This window comes from Tinamus guttatus, unplaced genomic scaffold (genome assembly GCF_059628265.1).
Source record: "Tinamus guttatus ecotype Peru unplaced genomic scaffold, ASM5962826v1 Tinamus_guttatus_pri_ptg000674l, whole genome shotgun sequence".
NCBI lineage: Eukaryota > Metazoa > Chordata > Aves > Tinamiformes > Tinamidae > Tinamus > Tinamus guttatus.
In genome coordinates, this window is record NW_028289208.1 from 2,939,361 (window position 1) to 2,946,319 (window position 6,959).

The window sequence follows — 6,959 nt, forward strand, 5'->3', positions numbered from 1 at the left end:
ATAAAACAACTACCAAAGGGAGCTGCGTGAACAGTGGTTTTAGTTGGCAAAAGGAAAAAAATAAGTTGCAGCGAGTAACTGGAACGTTTCCTACAGGGACGCAGATGCGTGGGTGGCCCTGTGGCACCACTCAGCGACCTGCTTTTTTACAGCCAAAACAGGAGCATCGCGGGTTTCCAGCCGGCTGGCTGCCCCCCTCGCCGGAGCGGCTCCGCGCGGCCGCGCACCTCCTGCTCCCGCGCGCGGGGCTGCGCGCCGGCCCGCGGGCAACGGCTGCCAACGGCTGCAAACGGCTGCCAAGGGCTGGCGGCCACGCTCCGCATCTCTACGGGAGGCTGTCCAGGCCCTGGGGAACGCGGAGCAGCTGGGCCACGGCAAGCGCGCACGCGACTCTGCGCTCACGTGTGCACATTCACATTTTGTTTTTATTGTTTCCTGTAGCTTTTTTTTTCCTGGCTATAATTAGAGTTAATCACATTTCAAAGCACCAAGATAATTATCTCCATGTCAAATTAGTTATTTTCAAATGAAAGAGCATTGCTGCTTAATTTTTCCCATCTTGAAAGCAAAGCAGTGATCCCCAGATCTTTTATGTTATTTCTTTGTGAATATCAGGTTGTGATAAGCTGCTTTCTGAAAACACTGCTTGAATGCAATTTATTTTACACAGTTTTGGATAATAAAATGGCATTTCAGATAACATATTCAAAGGGCAGATAGTAATTCTCTGAAGACTTCATTAAATCACCCTTTTCATGTTGAATTAATGTACTAACTTAATTTTGGAATAAACAAACCAAGATATAAAATTGCTTTGTGATAAATATGCACTGCTTAATTTCATCATGCAGCTTTACGTTTTAAGTCTCCATATATTCCTATATGTCTACAGAGTGATTTACAAATATATATATATATAGTGTGACCCCATAGTAAGATATATTTCATACATCAACACCTCGCTAAGCACCCCAGAGACATCTTTCTCTTTACATTAATAGTTTGTATCTTTGTATCTTCTTCTGAAGTCAGTTCTAAACAAATCAATGGGAAGAGCCGAGGGAGACTCATCAGCTTTTACCATCATCAGAGGTACAAAACGCAGCTGGCCAAGAGCTAAAGAGCTGCTCCTACACCTTCCCAACACAGGGTCGGCTCCTCCTCTTCCTACCCCTTGGTTAAGGCAAGGGGCTGCTCCAAAGTGCCCACACACTTGGATGGAAAAGAGCTCAGCTCCCCCAGGAGCCTGCAGTTCCGCAAATGGTGGGCTTTAAGTGCACAAGGTCACATCAGAGCGCATCACCACCCCAACTCCCAGCTTCAGAGCCCCAAGACACCGGGAGCTTATCCCAAGATAAGTATGCACTGCTCAATGGCAATTATGCAGCAGCTTTAATAAACAGGGAATTTCAATGGTCTTTACTCGTTAAAACAAGTGAACAGCTCTGCAATGATTATTTGCTAAGACACTTTGCAGGAAGAAAGATTTGACTTGAGATTTGAGAACCACCAGGTCCCCCTAACAGCCATCACAAGTTATTATCATCACTGTAACAGGACAGTTAGATGCATTTTACTTCATTCCTTGGTAATAATATTTCATATTATAAAGATACACAAAATGCATTAAAAGACTAATATTTCATGCCAATTTATGCACAAGAATGTTGGAATTAGTGCTCTTTGATGTTTTCTTCTGATAGGCTGTAAAACATTCTGGGGGCTTACTTCTACCTTTTTATCTTCTTCAAGAAAAACAGACTCCTACCAGGCTCGAATTAATTGTTTCTTCAGGTTTTCAGCATGTAGTGCAATGCAGAGAGAGAAAATCTAAGCTGAACTCTGATGTGGATAGTCATGTTTTTAACTAGAAAATGAATTATTTCATAGTTTTGTAGCTGAAACGTCTCTAGTGACACCTCTACAGGAAGCAAGACTGATAGTTGCCTAGACTTACGGAGCCACTTTTCTGGCTCTGGATGAAATGCTGGATTGGGCCTTTGCAGACGCAGAGCCTAGGCCGGTTTCCCCCCGCTCGCATCTCTCGCCCCGGCTGATCCGTCGGCAGCGCTCCCGGCCAGTCCCCGCAGCCTGGCTGGGGACCGAGGACACCACGCGCCTCCCACCACGCAGAGAGGCGAGACAGAATCGGATCCTCTGAACACGGATTTATTCCTTACTGTCCTTTGGCTTAGAACATGGGAATCGCATGAAACGGCAATATTAGCTTGTTTGTCGCCCTCCACGTATGGAAGCAGGTGGCCGAGTACACCCATGGGAGTGCGGTTTATTCAGATAAATCCCTAAAGGATCAGCCCCCTTCATTAAAATCCATTTCAGAGGTTTACCACTGTCTTCTTTTGATTGTAAGAGGTCATTATTTATCTGAATGAAGGGGAAGGAAGAGCAGACAGAATAAGAACAGGAAAGCATTTGTCCCCAGAAGGAAACAGTCCTGAGCAGCATCCCGTTGCGAGCACCCATACTTATCCAAGGGACACAAACTCAAGGATAAGTTGCATGTGCAATTGAGCAACACAAATAACTTATTCTAAACTGCATCAAGGGCCTAGGCTGCACTTCTGAAGATATATTTTTTTTCTGAATACACAATTTTGAGGGTCATTGCCCATGAATTGCAGAAAATGCTCTCTCCACGAATCCAGAGTTATTTGTTTGGCCATGAATTTCTATCTCACAGTGCAAGATAAGGCCTATTTGCTGCAATTGCCCATCACAGTGTAATCAGCCTCCGTTATTATCATCAGTTTATTCACTCCCGTGTAGCGCTCTGCGCTGGGCTCAAGCTCAAGCAGGAGAGATTTATTCTGGACCTGGTTTGCTGATGCGCTGCCCTTGCCTCCCTGGACACAGGCTACAACACCAATCGCTTCCTAATCCTAAACTGCAGCAGCTGCCGAAGAGCCCTTGAGCGGAGCCTCAGCTCCGGGCTCTAGTTCTCCTTTTGCTGCGCTGGCTTCGTTTCCAACAACTTCTGCCTCTTCATGTTAGCAGAAGGTGTTTCTGTGCCAGGGAAGGGCGGGGGGAACAGGGCGCTGCCGCCCGGGAGACCCGCACCAGGGCCGGGGGCTCCGGCAGAGGCCACGTGGCAGCTCCCGCCCCAAGGGCGGCCGTTCGGCACCCTGGCCATGCGGGCTACGTTCTCGGGGTAAGCAGAATTTTCTGATGCATTTAAGTTTTAAAACACTGTAAACCTTCTTTCCTATATTTAGGGCACTCTCGGTTATTACCAGAAGCACCTCGCGAGTTGCTAATTCCCTGGGAGCACCTTTCCGATAAGGCAACGTAAATAGCTACAGCAATAAATCAATAAGCATTATGCTACTGTGTGATGTGAAAGCAGCTCATTTCATTATGCTGATAAAAAAAAATCAATGTACATTAAAATACTATATGAAAGTGCATTGCTATGTGCAGAAGAATCTGAGGTACATTATCCATGATAGGAAAGGGAAATAACTGCAGTATATGCTGCTCACCAAAAGCAATCCGTATTTCATGACAATCATCAAGATAGGCTTATTACAATGAGCTGCACGAGGCGACGGATGCCCTGTGAGGACGGTGGAAGCTCCAGCAAAGCCACGTGGCTGCGCAGAGCGATGCAGGCATTACCCAGCGACTCGCTAATGCTTCCCGGCCAAATACGTTACTTGTAACAGAAATTTAATTATTTTATTTCCTTGCCCAAGCGCTCAAGAAAGCATCCTCTTCTACAGGAGTTTAAATGACACCTTTCCTCCATCTAGTTCATTTGGTAGCTGCAATTTAATACTCTATTGTCACTATGAAAATAAAAACTAATCGCATTATTTAGCAGAAAATAAATTTAAAAACAAAGTACCTACAACGAAATGGAAAACCTGCTTGAAAAGCTGGATGAAAGTGCTAATAAAAGCCCTACTTTCATTTGTTACACTTGCTCAATAAAATCAGCCTCTTCCTTTAATTAAACATATTTTATACTTGTATCGTCACCGCACGAAGTCCAAAGGCGACGACAGGGAACGCGCTGAGCAGCCGTCACAGCCTCCCCGGAAGGGCGGGAGCGCCTGGCTTCGCCTCGGAGCTCTCCGCGCTCCTCAGAAGCGCCAGCAGCGGCGGTCACTGACGCAGCACTGCGCCCGCTCCGGCGGCGACGGCTCCCGAGCCCCGGATCCCGCAGCCCGGCCCTCTGCTCCCCGCGGCCGCTGGAGCCGCATCCCTGTCCTGCCAGGCCGGGAGTCCTTCACCCGCCTAAATCATAGAGACGCTCCAGGGAATATTTCAGTGCGGGCTTCGACACGTGCATAAGCCCCGCAGCGCACCGGGCAGCCCCGCCGGCTGACAGGCTTCACCTCAATGCAGTAACCTCTTCATTTTCCCTGTCTGAAACTCGGGGCTTGCAAGACCTTTCCCTCCCTACTGCTTCTCTCCGCACCCAGATCTGCGCTACCAGATTTCTCTGTAACGTTCTCTCCATTCAGGAGGGTTTAACCAAACGTCTCTTCCAGAGTCTTCCTGCTTTCCTCCAGACTCTGCACGTTCCTTGGTTGGGACACAACAGCACAAGCGGGTTTTCCTCTACCCCTCCGTAAGCTGCCCCGCGCCCCTGCCAGTTTCAGAGCCCCGCAGAGCCTCGGCCCCAGCGAGCGCCGCGCGCCCCGCCGGGCCTTCCGCCGACGTACTGGCCAGGGGCAGGAAAGCTGCATTTCCCACTCACATCCACAGGGAACGGGCTGACCGGGAGGCACCAGAGAAGGAGGGAGGAGAAAAAAAATCCCGTCAAAGTGTTGGGATTTGGGTTTGGTTAAAAAAGAAAAAAAATCTCTGAAAACATCCTTATCAATTATAATTTAATCCCCACTGTGATCACTTAAAATTCCATCCAATTAAGCCTTTTTTTTTTTTTTTTTGGTGATACGCCTCAAAAAGCTTCCTATGTGCATAATTTTCCTCTTCTTATGTTCTCTGGTTCTAAATGCTGCTTCTCTATTGATTACTATAATTCAGCTCTAATTGGACTCCTACCAAAGCCCAGAGAACAGATTACAGTGGGGCCTGCAGGAAGCTGAGCACACATTATTAATGCAACAGGCCAGCCTTTACCGTGGCCCCATTTTTTACCTTGGGGAGTTTAGGAACCTGCTGAATAATGCTTATTCTTGTAAATTAATCACCACAAAATATTTGTTTCCATTAAGAAAACCAACCAGACTAATAAAACATACTCCCAACAAATGCAAACCAGCCTCCAAGTGCCTGTAGCGATACATGAAAACCTGCAGCTCTTCCTCAGGAGGAGGCAGAAACGGTGTTGCAGAAGCCTCGGCATCTTCCGTTGCACCTCGGCTCTAGGAGCACCCAGCGATGGGCGTTTGCATTAACCATGGTTAGTCCTCGCTCAGTTCGTACTCCAGCCCTGTGGCTTGGGCCTACGATCTGCGTCACCCCGTTTCCATCGCTGCCGCTGAGCCTGCCCGCTTTGGCAGCCACGCTGCAAATGTGCCCAAGAACAACCAAGAACTTCATCTTTGGGGTGAATTTTAGAACTGTCCATAGGCAGAGCACTACTAGAGCCTACAATGTCCTCTCAGGATTAAACTGCCCTTTGCCGCTTACACGGCGCAGAGCCTGTGTGCTTGCTCTGTAGGCAGAGGAGGATTGCCCTCTGTGGATACCACAGTGCACTGAAGCCCTTGTTCCCGAAATAAACACATTCACCAAAGCCAATCCTGTAAATTTCCACTGTCTCATAACCCACAACTCACTGTACAATAATTAATTAGAGAGCCATTTGCAGCCCAGGCTGAAGGCATCCATCATCTTTCCAAAAGCCCTTGTCCCACCATCTGTAACATCCACCCGGGGTTTTGGCTCTGCAAATGAGATAATACATTGAGCACATTGGCAGCCCGAGGTTGGCCAATTTGTTACAGAACCGTCAGATGCGAGTTCTGCTGCGCTGCCCCTTCCAGGATGCAGCCCCGGCGCCTGTCCCCACGCACAGCCTCATCAAGAAGCCTGGAGGGAGGCCAGTAAAACCTGTGCACGACATTCGACTGCCACGCAGCTGCGAGAGCAGCAATCCAGCGCTCTGCTCCATCTGATCAGAGGAAATCAACCCCTTCCACCCACTCAGCACATCTCAGCTGCTGCATGTGTGTATGTTTCAATATCTTTCTCTGGAAATAGTACTGGTGCACCGGTAACTTAATAACTATGCACCTGTGATAATAACTTAGGACTAAAACCTACCGGAGAAAGCAACAAGGTGTTTCCTATACTTTGATTTATCCAGGAACCGATTAGAAAATCTTCCCAGTAAGGCAATCCTTGGATACGAGGCACCTCATCAAGGAGAGGCCTGGAGCAAGCTCGCTCAGCTTGGATCAGATCCCTCCTCCGGGCAGGCCGGCTGCCTGCGACCCATCCCGCTCCCTCACGGCGGGAAGGAGCCACACGGAGCTTCCCGGAGGCTGACCGTGCCCCAGGCAGCCTCTTGGAGCTGAACACAGCCCAGCCCCATCTGGGAGCTCTCCGGAGCACGATCCGTCGTGCAGATACAACCTGCACCGCTTGTTTCTACGTGTGCAGTTTTACAGCCAGGGAGCTGTATCACTAAGCGCAGTATCCTCCGCAGCACGTGCTGATCTTCAGTTATCTGCAAGTTTTAACATTATGATTTTATATTTACTTCTAGATTATCTGCAAAAACGCTGAATGAACGCAGTTTCATTGGAACAGCAGCTCAGCAATTAATCACTGACAGGTATCTGTCACACTCTATCACGTCACAACCTTTGCCAGGTTCTCCCCCTGCTACTCTACTCCTTTTTCACATGAGAGATCATTGACTTGATCTGGACATAAACTTCCAACGCATTTTTCCTTCTTTTCCAGAATTCTTCTCCATAAGCCTTGAGGTATTAGATAAATGTACCTCTGTGCAGAAATAA